The 18,779-nt window shown below is 38.7% G+C and overlaps 1 protein-coding gene across 2 annotated transcripts in view; it reads left to right on the top strand.

The window, feature by feature from the left end:
* Nucleotides 1-18,779, top strand: part of SRRM3 (serine/arginine repetitive matrix 3) — a 356,479-nt gene that overhangs the window by 100,178 nt on the left and 237,522 nt on the right. For both annotated transcript variants that reach the window (XM_075195126.1, XM_075195125.1), the window contains exon 2: nt 16,850-16,934. The gene's annotated coding sequence lies outside the window, so the exon portion shown is untranslated. The remainder of the gene's footprint in view (nt 1-16,849; nt 16,935-18,779) is intronic.

Here is an 18,779-nt window from a genome sequence, read left to right as displayed (position 1 = left end):
CTTTGGTTCTTGAAGTGCAAGGTCGTCCAGGGCGTTCATCATCTTCAATATTCTAATGTACCTCGCTAAATCTTTTGTGACACTCAAACACACGTGCACGAGACAGGCAGTCATTCCCATAGGCCGTAGTAAGCATTTGAGAACATTCTGTTGGTGTTTTGTGCAATTTTGTGCTATTCCACAATTTATTACTTTTCATCTGTCATTAATACATATCAACAATAACATTCCTTTTTGCCAATAATTTTAAACATAGTATTTAATCATAGATATGCTTGGTATGGATATTTAGTCACTTGGAAGAATCATCATTTATATAGCGCCACTGAATCCGCAGCACTGTACAGAGAACTCATTCACATCAGTCCCTGCTTCATTGGAGCTTACAGTCTAAATTCCCTAACATACACACAGAGACAGACAGACAGAAAGAGAGAGAGAGAGAGAGACTAGGGTGTTACGGACTTACCTTATCCCCGCCGCTCCGTCCAGCCGCACTTCCGCATTCAGGACCATGTGACCGCACCCGGAGGCGGTCACATGACCACAACCTAGAGGCGGGGATTTTGAATCCCCTTCAGTATAAAAACCTCACTCTGACACTCGCTGAGTGTCAGAGCAACACTTACCTGTTCCTGGCTCCTGCTCTTCGTGGATTGCAGTGTCTTCCTGTTTCCAGTGTCTCCCTGTGTGCTGATCTCTGCCTGTTTGACTTCCCTGGCTCTCTAATCCCTGTGTACCGACCCGGCTTGCTGACCATTCTCCTATTCTTGTGACCCGTGTACCGAACCTGGCTTGTTGACTCCGAGTTGCCTTCTGATTCTGCCTGACTCCATTCCTGTGTACAGAACCGGCTTGTTGACTCCGCTACCACCGCTTCACTCCGCTGTACTACATCTTGAGGTGAACCTGGGGACCGCGACCTGCGACTCCTGGCAGCGAAGCCCACCCCGCCTTGCGGCGGTTCTTGGTGAACACCGGGGAGATCGTTAGACTCCGCACCTCAGGTAAGCCAGCGCTAATCAAGATTAGTAATATAGTATCCAGAATCTGTTACATAGGGTTAATGTTTGATAGCAGCCAATTAACCTACTAGTATGTTTTTGGAGTGTGGGAGGAAACCGGAGCACCCGGAGGAAACCCACACAATCACAGGGAGAACATACAAACTCCATACAGGTAAGGCCATCGTCGGGAATTGAACTCATGATCCCAGCACTGTGAATACCAATGATTGTGTCATACAACATTTAAACATATGTGTTCAAGGAAAACAAGCTCTATAAATAAATAACACATTGGCAGTAGGATAGTAGCAGGAAGGAGTTTACTGTTACTGTATATGGAGAATCGAGTGCTCAGCATGATATAACTGGGAAATCAAAGACAAATTAATGGACGGTATGCTAGTAATGCATGTAGTGAATTTGTCTATCGGACTGCAGACTTTTTAATGCAATTATATGTTTCAGAGGAGTATGGACTAAAAAAACAACAGTGACATGGAAAATATTCACTTAATATCATAAAAGAGTGCACGTGAGGTTGTAAATGAATTGCTACATATGTATATTCCCTCATCCATTTGTGAATTGCTTACTGTATCCGGCGATATGGAATCTGTGGCACCTTATAAATAAATAAATAATAATAATAAATAGACATAAGCGAACTTGTGGCTAAATGTCACATGCATTGAATGAGGCCATTTCGCAGAGGTACAAAGTTCTAGAGATACAATCTTTGAGTTCTACTTTTGCCTTGCCATTCTGTATTGTATTTGTAAATTCACATTTTGCAGTGGTCAATTCATTCTGCTCTGTAGAAGGGTTTAAAATCCGGACGGAACAAAAATGATAGGGGGAATTCTGCACAGAACACTTGCGGTTAAAGTCCAAGGGGGAAATGCACAACATTGAGCAGCTACTAGCATAATGAGGTGAATATTCGGCAGAAAAGCTTTGAGAATGTTACTCTTAGTTGGCAGTGCAGAGCTTTTATTCAGCACTACGGCTAGCGGTACAGTAGATGCAGGAAATTCTATGTTTAGAGAAAGATAACGAATGAGGCAACAGGACAGAATGAAAGAAGTCACATTAATTAGGGTCAGGAAGTTCATGGATGACTGCAAGCTGCTGTAATTGAAAAAAGAGTGACAGTGATGTACAGAGGAGAGATGAGCACACAGTGGTATCCTTGCCATCGTCCATCACTCAAGTAAATAGTTGCTAAAAATCCTAATAATAGCTGTTTTCATATATTTAACCCAAATGCCTTTAGCTAAGTTTTAAAGGGGTAGTATAATTAAATGGGACTCTGCCATTTATTTCATCAGAACAAAATGCATAATTGCATCTTTCTTCTTTTTTATTTTTGATAGAGCACAATACTATTTTGTAGTCTTTCGTATGTCGTAGTTGCGCTTGAGCTCCATAGGAAGAAGAGTTGAGTGTATTGATCTGTGAAATTCAAGTTTACACAAAAATTTTGCAAACCTGTCTTGATTCGGGTGACAGTGATGGTGGTAGACAGATATGTTTTAATGGAAGACAAGCACAAACAATGCTGGTGACTTGTCTTTCAGTTTACCTAAACTTTAAAATGTTTATTCTCCAGCAAAATATTGCAGTTGCTGTGGTTCCAATTATTTCAACATACTTTTTAATTGTGCCAGAAAATGGTCTGTGTTATAACATTTCTTTTTTAGTTAAATAAATACTGCAATTGTTGTACTTCTATTTTTTTTTTACATAGCCTACTTTTTCCATTTGTGTCAGAAAATGGCCTGTGTTATGAATTCAACTTTTTCAGACAAATATATATATATATATATATATATATATATATATATATTATTTTTTTAAAAAATTATTCTCCTGATTTGGCATTTATTACGTTTGGTGAGAAATATCATATTTGCACCAAAACACTTTTGGAGGTCACTCCAAAATCGACCACTGGCTATCCGCCTACCAATTAAAAATATTTCCCCCGGTCTTATGCTTAACCTTATTGTACATAAATTGTAACACACCAATGAATATTGAGTATATTATCAATGTCAAGGGATTTCACTGCATATTTCAACAGGTTGAATAATGCAATTAACATTCTTACAGTGTTTTATCATAATGATTTTCCACAACATCTTCAGATATATGATCTTCCAACTAAATGGAATTGCACTTTGCCTATGATTGTAAACAGTTGCATGAACCAAGAGAAGACATATGTCATGTAAACTCGCAACTTTCTTGGAAATGTTTTGTCAACCCAAAAAAGTGTCAAATAATAGAAGACATATGTAAATTGCTAGATACTTTATTAAACAAAAATGTACATATTTAAATTATATATACACTTGTGAATAGGATTGTAATGATGATGAACAGGTATGGACAGATAAGTGTTGATGTCAGGCAAGAATAAAACAATGTTAGTGGTTTGCTTTTCAGCTTACCCATACTGTCAAATAAATATTACAGTAGGTGTGGTTCATATTATTAGAATATAGTTTATACCTACTGGTGTGTCTTGCGAATATGTCTTTGCCACTCAATCAATACCACAATAGCTGTGGTTATATTTCTTTTAACACACATTATTCTGACTGCAACAGAAGATTGGGGTAAATATATCATTCAGCGGTTATTTAAAAAGAAAAAAAAAAGTTGATGGGCTTTTCCTTAAATAAAAAAATAAAAAGAATTATACATATTTTTTTCACTCAAATGTTACTGTAGCTATGCTTGAATTTATTTATATACTTTATACCAAATGCACTCATAAATTGGTTAAAGAATATTTGTAATAAATTATTTGTTCACAGTGTATGTTTTGCTTTACTATATTTGTTACAGGTGTGCTATAGGTCCCAGCAGGCCCTGGATTCTAAATAGCTAGAATGCTCAAACAATTTAGCCATGCCAGGGCTTGCAGGGATCTGCAGTGCATCAGTGGACGATGTAAATATTGTTACACCACACCCACCGCCCTAGGGATGTATTGAAAAAGCCCTAGTACTTTCAGCATGGGGCTGTTTTCTTCAGGGGGAAGGGGGTACTTCACTTTTTTTTTTTGCATATCCAATTTCATAGGAATTTCAGCCCTGTCCTGAACAGGCAAGAGCCGGTTCATATTATGACAGAGGGACCCCATGCTGCGGGTGTCTTTGTTACAGTGTCACCAACCCAGCCTGTCTTAGCCTAGTGCTGGTAGCTACTTTTTCGAGCAGATCCTAAACTCTTCTTCCTCCCGAAATTGTCTTTATGGAGATTTGTAAATTTTTAAATCATTAATACATATATATCTTATAAACTCTTCTTGTGACATCATGCAACTCCAAAAATATTTTGTGTGAGTTTAACACTGACAAATCTGGCTTTATTATTATTTCTGTTATCAGTGAATACTCTCGGTTATGCTGCAGACAGGGAATTTGATTTGATTAATTGAGGATAAGATCAATACAGTTATATCGACCCCAAAAATAATTGACCAGCTTGGTTCACTGGGAACAAGTTGTCTCATCTTCGTGTCATGCAACAGCAGATTTCAGGATTTATCAACTGCATTGATTTCTGCTGCGGTAAAAAAACAGATACATCACAGCAGTGAGTGCCAAGAACTTTACTGCAGCGACATCATTGACTGATCAATTCATGCCAACCTATAGATATCCATTTCTCACTGATCTGACATTCCTGGCTTTCAGTTTGTTCTTTTTTTACCCTTTCATTCCTATGAACATTTGCAAAATTGATTTAACAGCAGGACTGATTGGATGTTAATATGTAAAAACGTCTTGCTAAAGAAATCGACGTTATATAGAAGCAGTTTTCAGAGGCATTTGTGTAAGCTAGCATTTAGAAGCGGAAGCTGTTATGACATTATTCCACAAGTACTTGCAGAAGCTTGCATATAATTTAGCCTTTTCTATTATAGATCAAAATACCATAGAAGGTCATTGCCTTGATTGAGAAGAAAATGTAATTTAAAAGGCTCTGTGTAGAGAATGCATTCAGTTGTGGTCCTTGTGAAACTATTTTACTAATATGTCTGTGCTTTCTAACTTTTAAATCTATACAATGATGTAATGTAAGAACAGGACTCCCCCTGGCCCTCTTTTTGTTTTTCAAGTGCATTTAAATCATACTGGTTACAATAAAGTTTAAGGACAGCTGCTACAGTTTAAATATTCATAACATTTAGCTGTATATTTATATAGTAATAGTTCAGTAACTCATAATTTTTTTGTATGTAAAACCATAGTTGCCTACTCTCCCGGAATGTCCGGGAGACTCCCGAATTTTTGGGAGTTCTCCCGGGCTCCCGAGAGAGCAGGCAAAAACCCTGGCTCCCGAAGTCGCCGCTGTTGAAGATAGCGGGGGCGGGGCTAAATGCGGCACTGTGGCCCGCCTACTTTGGAGATCTCCAGTCCTGGAGGGGGCATCTAAAGCAACCACCAAAACAGGGATCTCCCTGCATTGGTGACTGCTTTAGATGCTGAGAAAGCATTTTGATAGAGGGGCCTTTATGCAACAAACACTGGTGAGTATGGGGATCCAGGGGGCTTTTTGTAAAGGGATTTCTGCATTATATAATAACCCCACAGCTTCAGTTCTAGCTAACGGTCTTACTCCCTCTCCATTTAATATAAATAATGGCACCCGGGTTGCCCCTTACCTCCCCTATGTTTCGTCCTTTTAAAGGAACCTCTAGCGTCCAGAATTAGAAACAATTCGGAGATCACGGGCATCTCCACAAGCTGTAGGGGCCATAAGATAGCTTTGTATGCTGATGATGATATACTTATGTTATCTTGACCACACGTTTCTTTACCCAACCTCTTTAAAGAAATTTTGATCTACAGTTCTCTTTTGAAGTACAAAACAAATGCGGACAAATCTGAAATATTAGACCTTAATACTCCTCCCCATATTACCCAACCGCTTAAAACCAACTATAATTTTCGTTGGCAACATAATAAGTATTTGGGAATTTATTTAACTAAGGGTTATTCCTCCCTATATAAGGCCAGTTTTCCCAGACTTATTAATACAATCAGATATGATCTAACCCAATGGAATAAATTTTATATCTCATCGATTGGCCTCTGTTAAAATGAATGTTTTACTCAGATTACTTTACTTATGGCAAACGCTTCTAATTCAGGTTCCCTTACATGTCCTTAAACATTTACAGCAGGCCTGTCCAACCTGCGGCCCTCCAGATGTTGTGAAACTACAAGTCCCAGCATGCCCTTCCAGCTATCAACAGGTTGTCTACTGGCAAAGCATGCTGGGGCTTGTAGTTTCACAACATCTGGAGGGCCGCAGGTTGGACAGGCCTGATTTACAGCAAGCGATATCCAAATTTGCATGGGCAGGGCTAAAACCTAGAGTTCGAATGTAAATTCTCTCTAAGCATCAAACTGCTGGAGGCCTCGGCCTTCCAAACATAATAAAGTATTATCAAGCAATGCATATGTCCCAATGTATTCTCTGGTATTCACCTCCCCATCATTGAGTGTGGACTCAAACCGAATCAGATATATTACAATTATACTCCCCATAATCCTTGCTCTGGGTATCAACCCAACACAGGACAAGGAGTGTAGCACAGCTTCCTTCTGCACTTTTCAATTTGGGATCAAATGACTAGGTTCTATAAATTGCGATCCGAGTACCCACTTTTTATTCCACTCTGGAAGAATATTTTTTTTTATCTAGGCCTAGATCATAAAGCGTTCCATCACTGGACCTCTCAAAACCTGCTTTTTGTTTGGGTTCTGGCTCCAGCGAGGATTTTTGGCTGCTAAATGCTTAATTGCCGCTCTCTGGAAAAATACTTCTCCCTCTTCGATCTCAGCCACTATCAACAAAGTTTAATCAATCCACAAAATGGAAAGCATTACAGCTGTCCTCAAAGACAAACCAGTGAATTTCCAAAACACGTGGTCTCCTTGGACGAATTACTATAATGCTGAACTTCCATTAACATAGTCTTTATAGGTTTTGAATGTTTTATGTATTTAAATGATAGACTTATATTATCTAGTTCCACCTTCTCACAACTATACATATCACTTTTTCTCTTCTTCATCACTTGAGTCATGGAATAATTGGTAGCAAACCCCTTTCTCCCCCCTCCCCTTCCCCAAGTAACAAAATTAAGAAAAACAACATTCTTACTTTTTAATGATAGCATACCTATTCACCTTTTGTTACTTTGATTTTTTTCTTTTCAATGTGTGTACACATTTTGTTCACATGTATATTGTTTGGTATGTCTTACCTATGTTGTTTTGTAAAACTTAAATAAAAAAATATTTTTAAGAAAAAAGAAAACGTAATCCAGGGCACCACTGAATATATTTGTTTACATTTTGAAAAAGGAAAATAAAATATGCCTGTGCCTAAATAAGAAATTAAAAAGTTATTTTGCCATTGTGCCATTTATGATAATTCTCATAACAGGAAATGTGGTCTTCATATGATGCAATATACCCCATTCCATCTGAATATTATACTGGATCTCAGAATTCGTCATCATGTGGTTTTAACATATGCTCTATTGCATTGGTATTGGCCAATCATAGGAATTGGTCAATCGACTATGTTTCATAACAAAACACCAAGAAAGGCAAAGCTTAGTGCTGTGATGGGCACAACACTAATACAGTTCAGTGCATACACTTCTGGGGCTGCCCTCTTACCTTCAATACATTTAATCAATGAATGAGACACATATCTGTAATAACATATCTTCAGTTATTTTAAACAAGCAGTAACAAACAAATTTAAGATAAAGCAAGAAACAGCTGGGGGGCTGCAGGTGACAGCTAGGGGGACTGCATGCAGTCCTAGTATTACCTTTTAAGATTGGAAGCATGATTACAGCATGTAAGTGCTTTATGCATGCATCTGAATTATGATGTGATAAAATATGCTTTAAGCCACTCTTTGTTAATCATGTTTCACATGGAGTAATCTATGCTTCATACTACTTGCACAATAAGGCTCTGTTTTAGAGTCATAGGTAAGTCCAACTTCCAGGAGCAAAATTCAGCTTTTACTACTCTTTATAGGTGCAGTAAAACATTGTGGAGTATTAGAGTTTTACGTAAGTTGCACATGTGGCACTCTAAGCCTGGAGAGGCAGAATGGGGATATGCAGGTGCAACAAAAATATAGTAGGGGTGTGCACATTTAGGTGTGGCACTCCCATTCTCGGTTAAAGAACTTTTTTCAGGCTGCACCCACTTTGTGGAATTCCCTCCCTCGCACAGTAAGGCTTTCCTCTAGTCTTCAAACCTTCAAGTGTTCTCTGAAAACCCACCACTTCAGACAAGCTTATGATATTTTTTAACCACCATCTTAATCTACCTAGACAACAACCCTCTGACCAACATTGCCACACACACAGCCAACTCAATAATTTTACCTTTGCATTCTAGCTGGTCCATTGTGCAATATGATGTAGCACATGCCCTTGTGTTTCAAACTCCCATTGTCCTATAGATTGTAAGCTTGCGAGCAGGGTTCTCTTACCCCTCTGTCTGTATGTATTACCCAGTATTGTCTTATTAATGTTTGTTCCCAATTGTAAAGCGCTACGGAATTTGCTGGCACTATATAAGTAAATGTTGATGATAATGATATTATGAGAAGACTGCAACTTCAGATACATTTGAGGCAATTCAAGAAAAGATCTGTGCAGATAATGGTGATTATCAGCACAGATTTAAAATAAATAAATAAAAAACTGTATAGCTTTACCAGCTTAAAAGTGAGTGAAGCACAAGCATTATAGGAATGAATAACGTGTCATTGCCCGCAGAAGCCCAAGCAGCTCCAGATGTGAGGGACGATCCCGTCAGACCCTACAGGAATTCCTCCTGGAATAAAATGTGGTGGGGATTAGGGGAATACGTTGAAGTGTAAATAAATTGTAATTTAATATGTTGGACAATTGGTCCCAGCAAATACTGGCAGCCATTAACTGCTTGGCTATTCTGGTGCTTGTAGAACGACAAGTGCCGGCACTTGCAGTTAGGGCCCACTGGGTGCAACATAGTAAACTAAATATAAATAAAGACATACACACACCGTAATAAAAATATTTTTAATTAATACTCTCCCATTTACTGAATTCCATCTTTATTATATGCCTAAATGCTTAGAGATCCTCTTTTCTTTAATCTTTTAGAAATCCATGGGTTAAAAATAAAAATAGCTACCCTTTAGTACGACCAGGGCCAGATCAAAGTTTATGGGGACCCCAGGGCAACTACCTTGTAGGGGCCTGTGACAATAAAATTGCCTGCAGTCAAATCAAGTCATGTCAGAGACACCCATAGCCGGTCACAGTGAGTGTCGGCCTGAAAGTGACTGATGATCTGACAGTAGTCATCTACCCGCTCTGCTCTCCACACTGAACAGTGTAAGTTTGCATTCGCTCCAAGTGCTACATACATACATACATCAGAAGGACTCCACACTCTTTATTCTTTAACAAGGAATTTGGGGCAGGGCTGCAGAACCAGATTGAAAGTATGGTTTTCTTAATGCATTGCATGCTGCTATGATGCAGCAGGGGGCATGGGGAAAAATTTGCGGGGAACCCCTGATGTTGCCCGGAGTATGACAATAGACCTCTTGTGCTAGAAGTAATGATGTAAAGGCCAGGCAGGGGGCCTGTCTGTAAGTTTCAAATAAGAGCTTCTCTCATTGGCTACAACCCATTTTTGAAAAATTATTCGTTTTTATTCCACATTTTAATCACTAGTCATCATCATCAACTTGACATACAATGCACCTATGAATATTGATACAGCTGCATACTAGATACACTGTAATTTGATGATGATGGCCAGTGTATCTTGATGTGCCGCATTCATACACAGTATTTTCAGCTGCATGTATCTTAATATATGTACAGCTCAAAATACGTAAAGATGCAATTTTGTATTTTGCATATATGTTTGGCCTGCAAAATTGCTCTCATCTATAAGCAAGGCCCTAAGTGTTTGGTTGAACAGTGTATCTCCATGTATTGCAGCACTGAAGTGATTTAATAGCCATTCCTGGTCTCTCTTGGCACACTGAGTGCTTCTTTTGCTGCAGCATCAGCTAAAACCTTGATGGTTATTCAAAGTTGCCCATAAGACAGAAATTATTTAATGTCCTGCAGCCTGGCACAAAACATTTCTATCTGCACATCCATCAATGTCAAGAAGACATCGCTAGCAAAACAAACAGTTGGCAAAATGCAAAATGTTCTTTAAGGAAATTTCAAAAGCAATTTCAGTTCTCTTTCCAGACTATTAGTATAGCATTTCTAGGTAGAGATGGCTTGGTGGGATTAAAATCTATAAATGGATTAATATAATGGGTGTCATTTTGGAGTTAGGAATACATCTAGCTAGAAGGTACAATTTTGCACCTTCACAAAACCTTCTTGTGCTGTGGGATAAAGGAAGGGGGACATCTAACTGACTGCAAAATGATTACATTGAAAACATTTCGATTTTATTTGGCTCAAAGTTATTCTGTCATTAAAAACACAGTTCTGTTCTAAAGATAATTTGCCAGATGGAGCAAGAGTATTGGCCACAAGTAGTCACATGGCATTTTCAGTGGGTAGCAGGTGAAGTCAATATGGCACAAAGCAGCACATGGTATCATGCACTGGGTTGCAAGTGTTATAATTTCCTTAATTCATTTTTAATTACTTAATTGTCATTTTGAAGTTATAAAGTAATTTTACCTTATATTTACTAAACAATTAAGACCAACTTATGTCTGCTACAGTTATATACATATACACATACATACACACACGTATTTACTCCAATAAGTTTTGTCTCCTGAAAAAAATGTTTACGTTACTGTAGGGACATATTTACTGCTGGCTTGACAAAATACATACATTGCCACCTATCATAGCTAACAATCCCCGTCACGTTAGCCACTGAATAAAAATTATAAGAACAATATTTATAAAGACCATTTGCAGATTTCCTTCCAAGATCTTGTCACCCTGGATCAACATCCAAAATCACATTTTAGCATTCCTGAATGTTTTGTTGGCAGGATGGATCCCTACTATCTTCATTTTCCAATGCCTGGTGGAATCCTGTTGCTTCCACCGTCATTATATCTTCAGCATCAGGCCATTTTACACCTTGGATGCAACTGAAACTCTCATCTCTTGCATTGATTACTATAACCTTCTTCTCTCTGGTTTTCCCTTCTCTGTACTCTCCACACTTCAATCTGTCCTTAACGCTGCAGCTTAACTCATTTCCCTCTCAAAGCTCTACCTCCTGGTTTGCCAGTCGCTACACTGGCTACCTGTCTAGTTCATAATCCAATCCAAACTTACACTCAATTACAAAGCCCCCAACCACTCCTCTCCACCCTACATATCCAAATTTCCACACACACTCCCTCCTATCCACTCCGCTGTGCAAGTGACCACCACCTCACTTCCCTACTTATTACCTCTTCCCACTCCTGTCTTAAGGATTTTTCCTTTGTTGCTCCCAAACTCTGTTACGCGCTCCCATGCCCAATTAGACTATCCACCAGTCTGCGAACCGTCAAACGTGCCCTTAAAACTCATATTTTCTTTCAAGTCTCTGTATCTGCCCATTCCCTCTAGAATGTAAGTTTCCATGAGCAGGGCTCACTCTCCCAGGGTTTATCTTACATAATTATGTATCTTTGCGGGTTGTAATGATGTTGTTAAGTAAATGTGTTGTTTGTATATAGATATTTATAGAATTGTGACACTTTTGTACTTATGTTATTTTGTCATATGTTCTAACCCCCTTTGTATGGCGCAATAATAATCTGTCATCTACCACTTATAAATAAAATGGGAATCTTGTTTCCTATACTAGTGGACTGGAAATGACAAATAAAAAATCTGAATCGACATCTGCAACTTGACATATTATAGTCGATATGCTAATTAATGGAGTACCATCAGCTGGAGCTGTCAGTTTGCAAACAGACATTAAGAAGTGGCTAGATAGTGCTGCTGGTGTCATCATCATTGGGACATATCTTTATACCAGGCCTCTGGTACCTGCAAAACATACACTTCCTGAGATGCATCCAACTTCATTAGGTTACATCTCCAGGGAGAATGCTACACTTATGTGCACATGCCCTTATTGTGCTGAACTAATGCTTGCCCTTGTTCCACCACTCCAGGTGTAAGGTGCTGCACGTCTAACATATGCTCAAATCTAATTGCAGACGCATTTTGGTATACATGTGCTGTTCAAACATGCATAAATTCGCTCTCTAAACCTTGACTAAACAATATTGGGCCTAAAAGAGGCCCAATATTTGCAAATGTTAATATTCGGGGTTTGAATAAATAAAAATTGGACATTGTCTTTTCATTTAAAATGTTTCATTATTTTTAGTCATGTTATTTATGTCAGCGATAAAGGGCCTGATTCATTAAGGATCTTAACTTAAGAAACTTCTTATTTAAGTCTCCTGTACAAAACCATGTTACAATGCAAGGGTGCTAATTAGTATTCTGTTTATGTGCAGTATTCTGCACATAAGTTAAATACTGACTGTTTTTTCATGTAGCACACAAATACTTGATAGCTTATTTGTATACTGAAATTTAAAGTTGATATTTGTGTGCTACATGAAAAAACAGTCAGTATTTAACTTATGTGCAAAACAGAATACTAATTTGCGCACCTTGCATTGTAACATGGTTTTGTCCAGGAGACTTAAATAAGAAGTTTCTTAAGTTAAGATCCTTAATGAATCAGGCCCAAAGTGATAAACATGTTTAATATAATTTAATATCCAAAGTAAGTTCATACTTCCCAACATTTGGGTATCCAGCTTCGGGACAGGGTCACATCACAATGGGGGAGTGGCCACATCATGATGGGGGACGTGATCACACTCCTGGGGGCATACCTAGCTATTATTGTTGCCCCATACTCTCCTCCCCTCGCAACACCTTCATTGCCTTACACACTACTGTGAATCGGACATACCTCCCAAATTTCCCACCCGTAGGAGAAAGCTGTCCCAATCGGGATGATGGGACACATCCCTTAAATCGAAACTGCCTCACCTAAATCAGGGTGGTTGGAAGGCATGTAAGTTTGTTATTTAAGCTTAAGCATATTGCACTACCCAGTTCACTGTGCAATGATTGGTGTACTATGATAGATAAATGGAAAACACTGATATTTTGCTTTGCACAAAAGGAATTAAATCAAAATGTGTTTCCAGTTATTTCCAAATAAATTATATACACACACCAGAAATAATCAAAATGTTGTATTTGTGGCCAAGGACATATACTTTTCTGGGTTTATCCTTTTAGGTTGAATTTAACTGTGTATTGGAATGGCTCCTTTGACTGAAATGAAATTGCTTGCAAACATCTGAAAGTGCGATCACACCTGACACCCCCTTATCACTGCCAAGCTGAGTGAAGAAATTCAGAAATCAGTCAAAGTAGACAAGGCATTTAGAAAAGCTTTAGTGTTTTTCGGTCATCAGGAGACTGGTGCCGTATAAGTTGAAATAGATTGAAGGAGAGCACTGCAAACTTTGTGAGATTAGATGGCAACCTACTGAACTCATTTTCAGAGTCTAACAATCTAGACACATATAACTTGCTGGTAATATTGAATCGGGTATGGGATGTTTGCCAGCTCATAGCTATCTCCTTTGTTACTAGAATATGTTTTACAAATGTATTCCAGCATATCATATATGCATTCCAGTTGTTCCAATGTACAATTAGAGTACATGGGATAATTCAAACAAAATAATAATTTTGATATCACAGTAACATGGCTATTTTATTGCTTCATTTTCTAGCCATGGAGGGGGATACCACATCATATTTGACACTAATGCTGAGTAAGAAGCAATGCAAAAACAAAGAGCAAATTTGCACCTGGACATACCTTGTTACAATACAAGGGGTACAAATTGATTTCTTTTTTTGCACGCAAGGAAAATACTGGCTGTGTTTTCATGTAGTACACAAATACTTGATAGCTTTATTTTTACACTGAAATTAAAGTTGATCTAGGACATGCCCTATCCCAACTATAAATCTGTCCCGACATTTTAAATTTACCTCCCCCTCCAATGCAACATGGTTTTGCCAAGGTGCAAATTTGCTCCTTTTCTTTTTCTTTCCTCCTAACTCAGCATCAGGCCCCGAATGTGCTCTATTTGTATGCAATGCAACATCAAGATCAAAATCTGGCTACATCATTTAGCTTTGTTTGTGCATTTTCTCTTATCAGGGGGCTCTGTTGGTCCTTTACTACCATATTATGGAGGACATATTCTTCCAGTTACTTAATTGTATTGTGATTGGCTAATTCAGCTGAACTGGACTTTACATGCATATCTGGTTTTCTCCTTATAAAAAAAGATGTAGTTTTAGGAGTGCCTTAGTATTTTTAAACAAAGAATGCGTTTGGGGCATTAGAAAATTATAGTGGGTAACAATCAATGTCCATTTGCAAGTATGTAAAAAGCCCAAGTGAGCAACCAGGGAATATTAATATTAATATTCTCTGCATGGCTCCCTCACTTCTTATCTTCTGACATCCCCACCATCAACATGGATGACTTCAACATCCCTATTGCTAATCCACGTTCCATTGCTGCTTCCAAACTACTCTCTCTAACATCCTCACTTGACCTCTCCCAGTGGACTGAATCCACTACTCATCAGGATGGCCACTGTCTTGATCTTGTTTTCTCTAGACTATGCTCAGTTTCTCCTTCCCCCCTCTCAGATCATCACCTTATTAACTACTAGCTCACCCCCAGTTCTTTACCCTCCCCAGTGTCAAACTCTTCCAAGCCTCCTCACAACCGCAGGAATATCAACTCTATTGAACTTCAACAGTTTTCCATCTCTCTTAAACACCTTCTCTCTCCAATTTCTACATTCTCCTCCTCTGATCGGGCAGTACCCCATTTTCACCAAACCCTAGCAATAAAGTCCAAAAGTCCAGGAGGCAGGAGCTGCCAAAACAAAGCAGCAAGCTGTAGGCAGATCGTTACACCAACCTACTGGATTCTATTTAGTCAGGCTTTCACTCTCAACACTCCACAGAGACTGCGCTGACCAAGGTTGTCAATGAGTTAATCACAGCAAAAAATGAAGGCCATTACTCTCTTCTAATTCTCCTGGATCTCTCTGCTGCATTTGACACTGTTGACCACTCTCTCCTCATACAAACGCTACAATCTCTAGGTCTTGAAGGCACTGTCCTATCCTGGTTGTCATCCTACCTAGCTACTCGCTCTTACAGTGTTAATTTCTCTGGATCCACCTCTGCTCCGCTTCCTTTATCAGTTGTACCACAAGGCTCAGTCCTAGGTCCTCTGCTATTCTCTATCCTCACCACTTCTCTTGGAAAACTAATAAGCTCCTTTGGATTTCAATATCATCTCTATGCGGATGATACACAAATCTATCTATCCTCTCCTGATCTTTCACCATCTGTGTTGTCTCGTGTTACTGACTGTCTTTCTGCCATTTCAATTTCATCTTGGATGTCTTTTCGCCAACTCAAGCTCAATCTTTCAAAAACTGAATTAATAATATACTTACCCAAAAACAGAAGCTTCCTGTCTGACATTTCTATTTCTGTTGATAACATGACCATAAATCCCACCCTGCAAGCTCGCTGTCTAGGTGTAATCCTCGATTCACAACTATCATTTACTCCCCACATCGATTCTATATCTAAATTATGTTACATACATCTAAAGGACATTTCCAGAATACGCACATATCTCACACAAGACACTGCAAAAACCTTAATTTATGCACTCATCATCTTCTGCATCGACTATTGCAATTCCTTCCTTACCAGTCTTCCCAAAATCAGATTTGAACCCCTACAATCTATTTTGCACGCAGCAGCTAGATTGATTTTCCTTGTAACCCTTCCTCTGCTGAGCCACTCTGTCAGTATCTACATTGGTTGCCTGTATTTCAATGAATCCAATATAAAATTCTTCTACAAACATACAAGGCCATCAACAAAATTGCGCCGACATACATCTTCTCACGTGTTTCAAAATATCTCCCTACTCGACACCTCCGTTCTGCACAAGATTTACGTCTCTCTTCCACTCTCATCACATCCTCCCATTCCCGGTTACAGGACTTTTTTCTGGCTGCACCCACTTTATGGAATTCCCTCCCTCGCACAGTAAGACTTTCCTCTAGTCTTCAAACCTTCAAGCATTCTCTGAAAACCCACCTCTTCAGACAAGCTTATAATATTCCTCAACCACCATCTTAATCTAACTAGGTAACCTTATTACCACCCTCTACACAGCTAATACAAGACAACAACCCTCTGACCAACATTGCTGTGTGACTGATCACAAAGCCCACTGAATACTTTTTACCTTTGCATTCTAGCTGGTCCAATGTGCAATATGGTGTAGCACATGCCCCTGTGTTTCAAACAGCCATTGTCCCATAGATTGTGCGCTTGCGAGCAGGGCCCTCTTACATCTGTGTCTGTATGTATTACCCAGTATTGTCTTTTAAATGTTTGTTCCCAATTGTAAAGCGGTACCAAATTTGCTGGCGCTATATAAATAAATGTTGATGATGATGATGATGATGATGATATGTGTAATACACTAACAAGGCAAAATTAATATGTGTAATATGTTAAAATATTTAAGATCCAGGTATTTTGAGCAACAAAATGTTGACGTACCCTAGCTTACCTTGTCTAATTTCTGCTTGCTAATTGACCATATATTTAATGATTAGTTTGATTTTTTTTTCTCCACAGGTATTCCAAGAATATGATGAATTCTTCTCCGAAACCATGAACTGACCCCCAGAATAATTGTTCAGCTTCCATCACACGTCAGAAGGTAATTTGGCATTTAGTATTTAGCATTTAAACCTATCACATGCCCAGCTGGAGAACAATTCCTTTCACCAAACTGCAAGCCTTTATGAGATACTATATCATACCTCCCTTCTTTTGGCTAATCGAGGCATTGTGAGCGCGAGATGGGGGCACAGTCACGCCACTCTGGGACGTGGCCAATCATCATGGGGCATGCCACATATGCCACCTCTTCCAATGACTTGCCCAAAGCTTTGAAAATGCTGGGGCCACCACAGTCCCCTTCCCCTCAAAACACGCCTTCACTAACAAGCACACGTGCAATACTGAAGGGGCACCTCCCAACTTTCCTAGAAATAGGACCAAAGTCCTGAACCACGGTTATGGACAGTTAGGGGTGGTATGCTATATATTTTCTTGCACTTTAAAAATTTAGTATGCTCAACTAATAGTTTTAAAACTTCAATGTAACATTTAACAAATAGGTAAATATTTTTGTACTTTTGTAGAAGTTAGAAAAAATTAGAGAATGACTGTGATAAATAATAATTACAAGCATGTGTTAAAGGATGACAGAGGATTGGGGGAGAGAGGATAAGTATTTTTTTCTTATTTTACCTAACTCCACCAAAAACTAAAAATGTTAAAATTATAGCAAGCATTTTATCAGGGAGCTTTGTAGACATTAATACCTTCATGCCATAGTCAATTCACATGAATCTGTTTTCTTTACATAAATAAATTATTGCATACAATGTATGAATGGGAAAGTAATTGCAATAAGAAATGCATGTTATTCTCTTTCGTCCTGTCCATAAAACCCATTACATGTCAGCTTCAGTAAAAAAGATGCATGGAACCGTTCAGCAACTGCCTTCTAGAGATGTTTGAATCAATGTGGTGGATTCTGAAATTCATTACAATTTTAGAGATTTGTCAGCAGTGATTAAATTTGTGAATCGGTCTTGATCCACCAAACTTTGCCTAACATTTAACATCTACTGGAGAATCTTTCTACATGGAACATAAAAAAGCCAGTTAACAAGCAACATGTATGTCTTTAGATTAATATAGTAAAAGCAGCTTATAGCCGCTCACATACTCACTTGTCCTGGATTGTACTAGGGGAAAATGTATGTGGATGTGGTCTGTGGCTGTTAACTATTAGTAACTCAGACTATTGTATACTCATGTGCTCATTGCATATGCTACATACCTGTGTAAACAGTACTGCAGAATTGTCTGTCCATTTTAATACATTGTACACCCTAAGTAAAGCACACAGAGTGCTGCAGAACATTTTTTCCTGTACTTGTCACGATTACATATTTTGGTTTAGAGAAACACAGTTAATTCATCTCAATTGGTGCATTTGTTAAATCGCACAGACAAAACACAAGAATGCATCCCAAATGTAAATGCAAAAATACGTCTTGGTAATTATTCTTTTGCATTTTCTGTTTTGGTTTGGACATATCTTATGATACCGCCAATAAAAATGTACCCCACAAATCAAATTCTAGCACCAATGCTACAGCATGGATTATATTAAAGCAAGTGAACAGTGAGCTTGGGGTGCCCTTGGTGAAGTGGTAACCAGGTGTCACAGACTCGACTGGATTATACTATAAGAGAGTTGGGTCCCACTGTCACACTGTACAACCTGTGAAGCCTGGGCTGAAGCCTCTAGTGTGGAGACTCAAAAAAATTAGACCACCTTCCTAGAGCCAACCATACTTCCTGCCACTCATGGGGTAGTGGGTGACTGAGTAATAGTAATTATAAAGAATAAGGAACACTGGTTTGACAAGCATGCTGCCCAAATGGTCCCTGCTATTGTGCACTACATGTCCCACTAGTGTAGGAC

The sequence above is a fragment of the Mixophyes fleayi genome, chromosome 2 (genome assembly GCF_038048845.1).
Source record: "Mixophyes fleayi isolate aMixFle1 chromosome 2, aMixFle1.hap1, whole genome shotgun sequence".
NCBI classification, from domain to species: domain Eukaryota; kingdom Metazoa; phylum Chordata; class Amphibia; order Anura; family Limnodynastidae; genus Mixophyes; species Mixophyes fleayi.
Note: the sequence above shows the minus strand (reverse complement) of the source record. Positions and strands in the feature narration are given on the sequence as shown.